The sequence below is a fragment of the Amblyomma maculatum genome, chromosome 1 (genome assembly GCF_055883805.1).
Source record: "Amblyomma maculatum isolate TAMU_Amacu chromosome 1, ASM5588380v1, whole genome shotgun sequence".
NCBI classification, from domain to species: domain Eukaryota; kingdom Metazoa; phylum Arthropoda; class Arachnida; order Ixodida; family Ixodidae; genus Amblyomma; species Amblyomma maculatum.
Genome location: NC_139344.1, coordinates 229,837,396 through 229,849,722, shown reverse-complemented (window position 1 = coordinate 229,849,722; position 12,327 = coordinate 229,837,396).

Below are 12,327 nucleotides of genomic sequence, written 5' to 3'. Positions count from 1 at the left end.
TTATTAAAGCATTGATAGAACCGGTCTAAGCTCCCTACAAGTACCGGAATTTAGCTTCTGAAGTTTGTCCCGCGCTCATAACGAGTAATTAAGACTATAACAGAAAAACCAACGTTTTTGTATGTAGATAGGAAATAACTACATGCCCAGCGCTTTATTGTGTCGTATATGCCCGCTGGTCTTTCAAAATGAATGCCTCCAACCTGGCCAAATAACCGCTCAAGCAAGGTTATCTAGGGAGGATCTAAGGATATATTGATTGTTATTGCACGTCATCTATACAGTATGTGGAAAAAAAAAAAAATAATGAGTCTTTTCTTGAGTTTGTGTTATATTTCTGGGTTTTTCTGGCAGGCCTCGTCTACCGCGTCTCCCCGCCCCTTCCTGCGTGCTGTAGTAACGTAAGTGCTGCGCAAAAGTGGAGACCACGTGATCTGCTGTGATTGCTGATTTTCCGTATAAAAATACGCGTCTGACAAAAATACTCGGGCAAGCGGGCATGGGAGTTACCATACGCAAATCGTCAAAACAGCCGGTGCGCCGTCAAGAAACGTTGACATGCAGTTTTGTAAAATCGCGTAGTCTCTCCACTTTTGCGCAGCACTGTACGTCGTGTGTGGCATTGATTAGTCGAAATGCCAGTAAAGCTCTCCGAGAATGCGCTCTTACCTTCACTCGTGAAATGTGCCAGATGATGGTCATGGTTGTTAATGAGTAAAATAAAATATTCGCATTTTGTACACTTTTAAAACTGAAGTGCTTCACGCATTTCTTCCTTCTTTTTTTCTTTTTGTCACTCTCAACGTTCAATGCTCGTTTTCAGGCGTGGTCGCCTTGTTCATGGTTCGCAAAGTGCATACAGACGCGCCGTAGGAAATGCGAAAAGCCCTGGCAGAGAACGCAGAGAGAAGTTGCCAGGGGATCACTGCCCCCCCCCCCCCACCCTCCTTATTTGTTTTTATTTATTTATTTATTTATTTATTTATTTATTTATTTATTTATTTATTTATTTATTTATTTGAGAAGGCTGGTTCTTGGATAGCAGGTGACAGCTATAAAGAAGACATCACATCGCTTACCCTCGCCTCTCTCGGAAACTACTGCTGCCTCACCTTTAAGTTGCACCTCAATGTAACCCATCGTTTCAAAATTATCGATGGACGTTGGCGTGGTAGATTATGCTAGATTATCAAGATCAAATGGCGTGGAAGATTAGCGAGATTATAAAAAAGAACTACAGCTTATTCCGAGCGCAAGGTGTCAGTGCACGTCTGGGTGGCTGTGTTCCCCTCACGCTTAATTCCTAGCCCTCTTTTCCAGGCTTGCGCGTGATTTTGGTGTACTTTCGTCCTTTTTCGAGAGTGGACGCTGCACGTCGCAAAGAGATAAAGGGAAAGCGTTCTCTGTGGAGTTACTGTCTGTAAGTACAGGATACATATGTTGTATCAATATAATCTAGTATTTCTCGGGCAGCCTCAAGCATTAGACCTTTCCATACACTCATTCCATCTTCTACGTCGTCAAGCAGAAGAAAAGCAGCGAGAGCGTCCAGCGTTCCCATGATAGTATTAAATTCTTGATCACCGTGTTCTTGAGCTTGCATGTAAAGACTCGCTAAAACGAACCTTCAAATGTTTCGCCAGGTATTTCGGCACAAAATGAGGAATGCATTTAGGGTAACACTTCCAAAGACCACCTTCACAGTATTTCAGGGTCGCCCTTTCAATGTCGCACATAAGGGCAGCAGTAAACCGCGTGGTGCTAAACAAAAATGACGATATAATAAACTTGTTGTTTAAGCTGCTATCTGTTGCACATTCAGTCCGTACACTTTTAGCCTGTACATTTGCCTGTACTGCGGTTACGAGAGGTTTAAAAGCACCCACATGGGGACACTTTTTCCCTAGTATTTTCTGAGGCCAGTTCTTCCGGGACATCTTTCTTTCTCTTTTTTTTTTTCGAACCCATGGAAAATACCATATAACCAGCCGGTGCAAAATGTTAAGGCACAATTTGTGCAACATTAAAAACGGCCTAGCGAAAATAGGCCCCATGCCCTCCGAGCATCACTAAATTCAGGACACGTAAAATAGCCCTAATTCCTTGCTATATAGTAATGATGTTAAAAGTATAGATAAAGCGATGCAATATGCACATGCAGACGATATCAATTTGCTTATTTCTGGTTTTAACATTGATAGTCTGGTACTGGAATGCAACGAAGTTCTGTGAAAATTGTCTTCTTGTTCAAAAGTAAACCGAATGAAGATTAATGCTACCAAAACAAAAGCAATTACATTCTGCAAGGAATAAGGAAGCTCCGGTTAGCCTTACATTTCTCTTTGATCGCCATCAAATCTAAGTTGTTCACGATCATAAAATCCTTGGTGTAATTTTTCATCTCGCTTATGCTGGGACACTCCATTAGTTAACTATACAAGACGAAACTTAAGATATACCAACAAGAATTGTCTAATTCTCAACTATATTGCTGTACCTTGCTTTGGTGTTCTACCACAAAAGCGAATTTGAGCAAAATACTTACCTTGCAGAAACACAATTCGCCACATTGAAAACACAGAACCATTGCTACTACAAAACAATAAGTAAGTAAAGCTTTCAGATTACTTGAAATAGTTCCTATTTGGATATTTATGACTTCCGCTTGCTTTTTATTTCTCCCCTCCTGCAGTTACTAACCAACTAGCCACATTGGCATGTCTGGGACGCCGAACCACTAGTACACCCACAAGAAATCTAGATAGACTATATGAGAAATCCACCGTTACCGCACGTTCTACAAACACCGTGCTTTGTCTTACAATCTTCCATTTAACAAATCCATGAACACTGGTTCAAATTGAAGACAAATTAGGTCCCTATTTTTATATTCATAATTGAATTAGTTTGTCGTTGTTTGTTTGTTTTTTTTTTTTTTTTTTTTGTTCCGGATGTCCGAGATACATAATTCGTTTTGCCGTGTAATTAGCTTGAAATGTCTTGTGTTGGTCTCGGTGTTTTGAAACTCCTATTAATTTGTTATTTCTTATTATTGGTGCCAGCCATTTATGTATGCTTTCTAAACTGCTCTAATGGTCTCTTGGGTCTCAGTCAAGCTGCTTGAGCAGCTTTTAGTCCAGGAGACCATCCAAGCCTTGGAAAAATAAACTCAATTGAATTGAATTTGTCTGCAGCACAATTACTGCGTGCGCGCCGCTGATCACCTTCCTACGGTTACTTTTATTCAGTACATCGCACGCACACCTTGATAGAGTGCCTTCGTCAGTGTGGTGAAATTGCTAAGCCGAAGCTGCGATGGTTGTTGCTGCCTGAAAGAGGGAGCACGATGGATGCCCGAGCCGAGTCGACACGCTGCGCCAGTCTCGATGAGTCACCTCTTGCACTCGCAATCATGCGGAACGTTGACCTCGGAGGCGTGCAGAGCGTGTGTCAGTGCATTGCAGTGCTTTTCGATTAATTTATCGCTCAGAAACGTGTGTCCTCCCCTATATTAGCAGCTTATCGTTTTCTTATCCTACCCAGCACTAGCCGGCGGAAAAACGCAAGTTCTATCGCGTAACTGTACCCGAACATTGGGAGCATCATCGTTTTACCCGGATGAGGTTTTGTCGGATATGCTCTGGGGAGGACTTGGTGGTGGTTTCATGTCAGTTACACAGTGACTACCGAACTGCGGGGTCACTTCTAGAGTAATATTCATCATAGCGAAACGCATCTCGAACGAAGCCGACTTGGTTCAGTTTATACAGAGCCCAAAGCGAATGAGGGACGCCGTAGTGGAGGGCTCCAGAAATATCTGTGCTGACATCGCACAGCGCACAAGCAGCTTGCCTTTTGCTTCCATCGAAAAGCGGCCGGGATCGAATCTGCTTCCATTACTGTTGCAAACCGTGTCGTGACGCTGGGACTAAGTTGACCCGGCCTTCACTTGGTAGCGTGCAGAGACTCGGGGTTGATGAAGGATTGAATCTTCGAAGTTGGTAAAATATATACAAGCAGGTTTAATGGCACTTTGAGAAAACTTATTTACATGATTATTTACATGAAAAAGAAGGGTATATTAACAAAATGGCAAGCGTAAAGAGTTCATAGCGAGAAGCGTCTTGGATGAGCCGTTTACCCAGGGCTCAGAGCCTTTTTTTCGTGCTCTGCAATGTCCTTAAAACCCCCTATGTCCAGCCCCCCTCTGAAGATGCTGACCAACCAGTTCCAGGGCAAGCCCCTCAGATATCGACATCCAATCGAACACATCACTGCACTGATGGTCTGAGGCACTGACTGGTCCGGCATTGATTCGTTGGGCGTGATCACTAGTTGGCGGGAAAAGCTTGGGAACGGCGAGGAGAGGAGGTACATTTCTATTCTTCAGCAAAGAAACGATAGGCTGGTTCCGGCAAGTGGATTTCCTTCTCAGAAACCCAAGCACGTGCGCGCCACATACTGCTCCCAGCATTGTCCCTTTTCGACAATTGCAAATCTTTCCTGCATTCCGGGGAAATCATTTAATGGCCGTATGCGTCATGCTCCTTTCTTGTCCTGCACGTCAGCGGACGTGTCACTCTGTCGTCTCCTTTGGACAGTAGGCATTCCTCACTGGACGATAGGGCTTCTCGACGGGAAGGGTGAACAATTGAACCAAAGCACTTCCGGCTATTTCCCGCAGGGGGACATTTCTTTGTGTTTTTCTAGACGTTCTCTTGACAGGGTCAATTTGACATTTGCAGGGTGTCCACAAAGCAAAACAGGCTTACACAAAAGGATTCCTGGAAACAGGCTCACTTAGCGCCCTTGTACCAACAGCACATATCCACAGCACTTATCCATGCCCACAGGCGAACAATAGAGCGCGCAAGAGCGGATGATGCACGGTCGTAACAGCCTCCTCCCCCGCCAGAAGAGTCTCGGAGGGCAGCAGTCGCAGCTGCTGCATGAAGAGACGACTTAATGGCCTGCACATGAACGCTTGAAGCTCGCTGTTGCTTGTCGCGTTGTCTTGATTGTCGTAGGGCAAATTGCTCGAGCTGTCTGAAACTCAACCACATGTCCAAGCAAGCACTCGGCTCCCGTCTGAAGAGACCAGGTTAAAAGAAAACTGCCATTGTTGTTCGAGAAAAGCCCACTCTCAAGACGTTCAGGACCCACGTATGCCTCGAAAACCAAACGTGCTGCTTTACATAGTCACATATATTCAAGCGCACGAAAAAAAAAAAAAAAGAACCTGAGTATCAATTTGGATACATGGCGAGGAACACCTCGGACCGCTTAGAAACAGCGGCTAAGCGCGTCCGCATTCCCATTTAACTTCCCCTTTTTGTATCTTATTTCAAAATTGTACTGCTGTAAAATCAAGCTCCACCTAAGAAGGCGACTGTTCTTCGATGTCGCAGTTTGCAGCCAAGCCAGGGGACAATGGTCCGTCTCTACGGTGAATTTGGCCCCTCCAAGGTAGCACTGCAATTTTTGAATGGCCCATACAATGCAAGCGCACTCTTTCTCTGACGCGCAATAAGCCCTCTCTCTAGAACTCAGTTTTCTGCTCAGGTAGAGCACAGGGTGCTCATTACCGTCGTCATCTCTCTGGCAGAGAACAGCACCTAGCCCTCGATCACTTGCATCACACTGGACCGTGAATTCTCGGTCATAGTCTGGAGCTCGCAATACCGGACGGCTAATCAGCACAGCCTTCAGGTTTACGAAGGAGGCTTCCTTTTGTTCGTCCCAGACTACATTTGTCGGTTCTGTCTTGCGGAGAGCGTCGTTCAGAGGGCTGGCCAAAGCTGAATAGTTAGGGATGTAGTGATTGTAGTACCCAGTCAGACCCAGGAATGCTCGAATTTCCGTCTTCGTGCTCGGCCGCGGGTAGTCTGCTACCGCAGATATCTTAATCTCGCTGGGTTTCCTGAAACCTTGACCTACATTGTGACCCAAGTAGTCCACGGTCGCCCTTGCCAGGCAACATTTCTCGGCCTTTACGGTTAGTCCAGCTTGACGCAAAAGGCTCAGTACTTTTCTTAGATGTACCATATGGTCCGCCCATGAGTCGATGTCATCTAAATAAGGCACCGCGAATGTTTCACACCCCTTTAAAACCCTATCCATGAGTCGGGAAAAACAAAATGGAGCATTTTTGAGCCCGAAACTCATCATTGTTGGCTGGTAGCTGCCCGTCGGAGTGACGAAAGCGGCGTATCTGCTGGCGCGTTCAGTGAGCGGTACTTGCCAGTATCCTCGAGTAAGGTCCAGCGTAGTCACACATGCCGCTCTACTGACCTGTTCTACTCTCTCCTCAATATTCGGAATAGGATACACTTGATCCCTGGTGAGAGAATTTAGCTTTCGGTAGTCTACCACAGGCCTAGGGTCTTTACCTGGAGCTTCTACTAAGATCATAGGCGAAGCATAATCGCTTTCCGAGGGTTTTATTACTCCCAATTCCAGCATGCGAGTTACTTCCCTATCCAGAATTTCTCTTTGCCTTGGAGAAAATCGGTAGCACCTTGATCGTACTGGCACGTCTGAAGTCAACTCAATATCGTGCTCAGTCAAATCAGTTCTACCTGGCCTGTCCACGAAGCAGGCCTCAAACTCTGTTATTATCTCCTGTATCTTGGGATCATTGGCTTGCTCCATAGCTAAGTCCTCTCGAGTTCCACTTAAAAGTCTCGTGAGATTACTAGACGCTGGCGGCAAGAGGTTACTTTCAAGAACGTCCTCATTCCGCGTCTCATCAAGCTCAATTTCAAGTTGACTTATCTGAGATGCCTCGCTCTCAAAGTTTTCTGACCCGCTATCTTCCGCCTCGACCACTGTTTTAACTGCCGTTTCCTCCGCTGTGGAATTTTCTGGTATGAGCAGTGTAGCTAGTTCTCGCGCCTTTGAACGTGTTAAGGCTTGCACAACTCTGTCTCCGAAAAGGATGCCCCTCTTTCGCAGTAGCATGTCCGATTTGTTGGAAAACAAATACGGATAGCACTTAGGAAGCTTTCCTGAAACGGCAGCCTCGGTTGTTAACTCGCCGAAAGGGCCCTCGATGACCACGCTCGCGATTGGCAAGCACACACTCTGTTCCTCCACTACCTGGCGGATCCATGCACACTGTCCTGTATAGTAGGAAGGCGACACATACGCCGGATGGACAACATCCATCGTTGCGGCCGAATCGCGCAGTACCTTGCAAGGCTTCCCGTTGACTACTAGGTCATGCAGGTAGGGTTCCAAAAGCTGCATATTTTCATCGCAGTCACTGACATACGAGAAAGCAATCTTTTCTTTCCGGCAGTTGACGGCAATGTGACCCTGCTCATTACACCTAAAGCATGTGAGCGGCTTCCTAGCCCCAAGCTTGTTCTTTGTGTTCTGCGCGTTGGTCACTTCCCCACTTTTCTCACTGCCGTCCTTTCTAGGGCGTTTGCCTGAAGAAGCCTTCCTTTCTTCGTTTGCAAATCTAGCAAAGTGCCTTTTCTGACGGTTATTCACACTCAACTTGGGATTGCGGGGCCTATCCACTACTGGGTTGCTGAATTGTCGGCGCGAAGCGTACTCCTCAATGCGTTCGGCAGCTTCAGGTGCCGACTTAATGTCGCCTCGGTCCTGTAACCAATTTCTTTCTTTTTCTGGGAGGCAGTTATAAAACTGCTCCAAAAGAATTCGCTCGACTACAGCGTCCCTATCACTGTAGGAATCAGTGCTCTTTAGCCACTCGCCCAAATTGACTCTTAAATTGTATAGGAATTCAGGGTAACTCTCGTCCCTGGACTTAGTAGCATTCCGAAAACGTTGTCTGAACGCCTCGGCGCTAAGCCTATACTTTCTCAGAAGGCAAGCCTTGACCTTCTCGTAGTTGTCCGCGTCCTCCTTGCCTAACCGCGCGACAACCTCCGCTGCCTCGCAGGGCAGAACCGTCAATAATCTCTGAGACCAAGTGTCTCGCTGGAAGGACAGTTTTTCGCAGGTTCGCTCAAAGTTAGCCAGGTACAGACCGATATCCCCTGATATCACATATGGCTGCATGTACTTTGACATCTTGAAATCTGCCTCCTTGTTGAGAAGAGGTACCGCTAGCTGGGGACAATTGCCCGACCTCTTGCTCAACTCTAGTTCTAATTTCCAGAGCTCAATTTCTAGCTCCAGCCTTTTTGCTTCTCTTTCAATTTCAGTTTCACGCTCACGCCTCTTTTCCTCTTTTTCCCGCTCTTTCTGCTGTCTGAGCTGTTCCTTTTTTTGACCGATGAGGTTCCATGCTTCACTGAGCTCCTCATCATCGGTTCCCAGATCAGTGATTGCCTTTATAATCAAGGGTTTTCGTGCCAAACCACTTGTATCAATTCCCAATTCCTCACACAATTGCAACAGTTCCGGTTTCTGCAGCTTTTGTAGGTCCATGATCGCTCCGAGTGTCGGCTACTTCCAAAACAACTGTGCAAACTACCAAACCTAAAGGCGTTTCCACACTCTTTACCAGTTCTAAAATCTAACCCTGTTCTAGAACCTGGTCCACATCAGAAGAAAAGCCAAGCACTCACCCACACATGCGATCGATGTTCCGAGCTGCTTTCTTGTTGGCCGATTGTTGCTCCTGCTTGTTGCTTGAGATGCCACCTCCGATCGCAAGATCTTGTGGCTTATAGCTTCAGATCCACCTCCAATCACCAGATGTTGTGGCTTGTAGATTCAGATCCCACCACTGGTCACCAGTTGTCGTGACGCTGGGACTAAGTTGACCCGGCCTTCACTTGGTAGCGTGCAGAGACTCGGGGTTGATGAAGGATTGAATCTTCGAAGTTGGTAAAATATATACAAGCAGGTTTAATGGCACTTTGAGAAAACTTATTTACATGATTATTTACATGACAAAGAAGGGTATATTAACAAAATGGCAAGCGTAAAGAGTTCATAGCGAGAAGCGTCTTGGATGAGCCGTTTACCCAGGGCTCAGAGCCTTTTTTTCGTGCTCTGCAATGTCCTTAAAACCCCCTATGTCCAGCCCCCCTCTGAAGATGCTGACCAACCAGTTCCAGGGCAAGCCCCTCAGATATCGACATCCAATCGAACACATCACTGCACTGATGGTCTGAGGCACTGACTGGTCCGGCATTGATTCGTTAGGCGTGATCACTAGTTGGCGGGAAAAGCTTGCGAACGGCGAGGAGAGGAGGTACATTTCTATTCTTCAGCAAAGAAACGATAGGCTGGTTCCGGCAAGTGGATTTCCTTCTCAGAAAACCAAGCACGTGCGCGCCACATACTGCTCCCAGCATTGTCCCTTTTCGACAATTGCAAATCTTTCCTGCATTCCGGGGAAATCATTTAATGGCCGTATGCGTCATGCTCCTTTCTTGTCCTGCACGTCAGCGGACGTGTCACTCTGTCGTCTCCTTTGGACAGTAGGTATTCCTCACTGGACGATAGGGCTTCTCGACGGGAAGGGTGAACAATTGAACCAAAGCACATCCGGCTATTTCCCGCAGGGGGACATTTCTTTGTGTTTTTCTAGACGTTCTCTTGACAGGGTCAATTTGGCATTTGCAGGGTGTCCACAAAGCAAAACAGGCTTACACAAAATGATTCCTGGAAACAGGCTCACTTAGCGCCCTTGTACCAACAGCACATATCCACAGCACTTATCCATGCCCACAGGCGAACAATAGAGCGCGCAAGAGCGGATGATGCACGGTCGTAACAACCGCTTTGGTATAAGTTAGGATAGGTTGGCATCAAGGGAAGTGATGTTGAGTTTAATTTCAGGCTCAGTTTTCTCGCTGAGGGAGTTTTGATGATAACACCTAAGAATTTTTGTTGCTGTTGTTTTTCGAACGTGCACTTGGCAGAAATCGTCCCTGTGTCTCTACTGGGGTGTAAGGTGTCATTCTGTCTACACCTGTTTCACTCAACGTGTGCATAATATAGTGATATGTCAGAACCGACATTTGCAGCTTGATACGCGCAGCTATATCCGTTCGCTTTACACGGGGGGCGTACTGGTACATGTTTTGTGGGTATAGTGCGCTCTGCAAACAAAGGTGGCGCTCTGATCGGAAGTGACGTGAGGTGTAGGCAAAAACGCAGCCTGCCATTACTGTGCCAAGCCACGCTGCCTTCGGAACCAACCGGCGCGTGCGAATACCTCAAAGCGTGCGCGTCCCGTGTTGCTAAGAAACGTTTCTGTTTGTGCCTGGAGAGTAGTTCTGCAATTTTTCAGCCTATTGCCCGGTTGTAATTGCCATGCAGGGTGCTATATTGGGCTCCTTCTCCGTGGCGGAAACAGCACGGCTACAGTGGACACTGGACGGATAGCTGTATACAATGACTGATTAAATTAAATGAAAATGAAAGAGCGAAAGGTGTAAGAAATATTAGTCGTCTACACAGTTAACTTCCGAGCCGATTGCTAGAGCGTCCAAGAATATGGTGGAGGATGACTCCATATGAAAGACGAAGAAACTTTTTCATGTGATGAACCTTTGATGGGCTTTCTGCTTCTCCGAGCACCTTTACTCTACAGAGGACGTAGAAAATTACCCGAAGCTTACGTCGTACAGTTTCTATCTTTTAGTTCACTGTAACTTTGCCTGTTGCCAACTTGTCTTATTCTGCTCGATGAAACAGACGGTTTGACCTACTACTAGCTAATAGTGTTTCAAACGTCTGTGAACGGCCTAGGTCGATCATTCACAGGTTAATGCCTACATGTAAATCCGTAATATTGTTCTCACTTTGCTCTCTTGACTTTATAAGAGAGGTGTGTGAGTACACATACAAACATTTTCTACGAGCTTGCAGCGAAAATTACAGTCATTTTGTTAAGCTATTTTAATATAGATCGAAGCTGTTTATTCCAATGCACGCCATCTATTCTGCTTATTTTGCATCCATCATAGCCGATTTCGCTTTGGAACAACTGCATATACCATATATTATACTTATCCTGCGATCGAAGGGTGTGGTGAGTGAAAATGTGTTCGTCAGGTTCTGAACAACCTTCAAGAAGCAAATTCAGATAATCTGGGAAATAACACTGTGTAACTTTGTCGAGATCCTAGCGACGTTTACTCGCTTCCTAGGACCGAAGAGTCGCTTGTTGAAACTCGCAAAAGTGAAAACAGAGAAAAGCGAGCTACTTCGAGTCCGGTGCTGTTTCGGCAACATCGCGCTTAGCGGATCGGTGTGGTCGGCTTAGCGTGACCGCTCAGGGTGACTGGCAGCAGCTTTTGTGTCCTTTTCCGCCATGAACATAGCTCGAGTAGTGGTGTAAAAGAACTGACGGTGCGGCTTCCCTGCGTTCGACTTAAAATCACACGTACACAGAATATCGCGTCTAAACTTATGTTGAGAGCACAACAAAACATGCACGAGCTGCAGGCGTTTGTTCATGCCCTTATCGTCGCGAAGAGCAACCACGATGACTAATAGCCGCAAGCAAAGTGGTCAAGTCTCAATACAGAAGTGCAACGCACGTTAGCCGCGAAGGCGATCCGTCGCCTTAAGGTCTTGTCGCGCTCCACGCCGCTGCTTTTCGCTAATTTCATCTCTATTCGACCGCAAGAGTTTTAATGAAAACAGGTGCCGTTTTCTTTCTTCGTCCTCTCGGCGCAACCAACCGCACCGCAGTTTGGAGTAATATATGGAATTATGCTCGAAAACATAGCAAGCGCCGCGCATCCAATGCAGACGGCCCGGGCTTTTGCCTACACTACGAAAGTCACTGCTGTCGCCAGCGCCGCCGCATCTCCCCTGACCTCACGGACTGACGCTTGTCACGGTCATGTCATGTTGCTTTGCTTTGCATATGGACACTATGGATAGAGACACGTGTACTTATTCTATTTCCTCGGAAGCTCTTCTTGTTCAAGTGCTCATCAGTGTTGCTGCTGTTAAACTGGACGAGTTCTACAGAAACTTCTTTAGATTTGTTTTTTGTTTTTTTTTTCAGAACAGGATACGTCATGGGTGTAGCAAGCACATCTCTGAGCGACAGGTGTAATGGTACTGCTCTGTTCAAAGCAGGACAGCTTGCGTCCTGCAGCGTTCCCTTGTTCGCGTCATTTTTGCGCTGGTTTCGCAATTGCGAACCAACTGGCCAAAACTGAGGAGGAGGAGGAAGATGAGGAGGAAAGGCAGGGAGGTTAACCCGTAAAAGAAACCGGTTTGCTACCCTGCACTGGGGGAAAGGGGTGAGTGGCTATAAAAGTTGTGAGAGAGGGATGGGTGAAGTTAGTACAGTCACATCACAAAACTGAAGTTTTGATAAAAAGCCCCAGTGGCTTTGTAAAAAAAGAAAAAGAAAACGCGTGTTTTGTTGATCTCTGA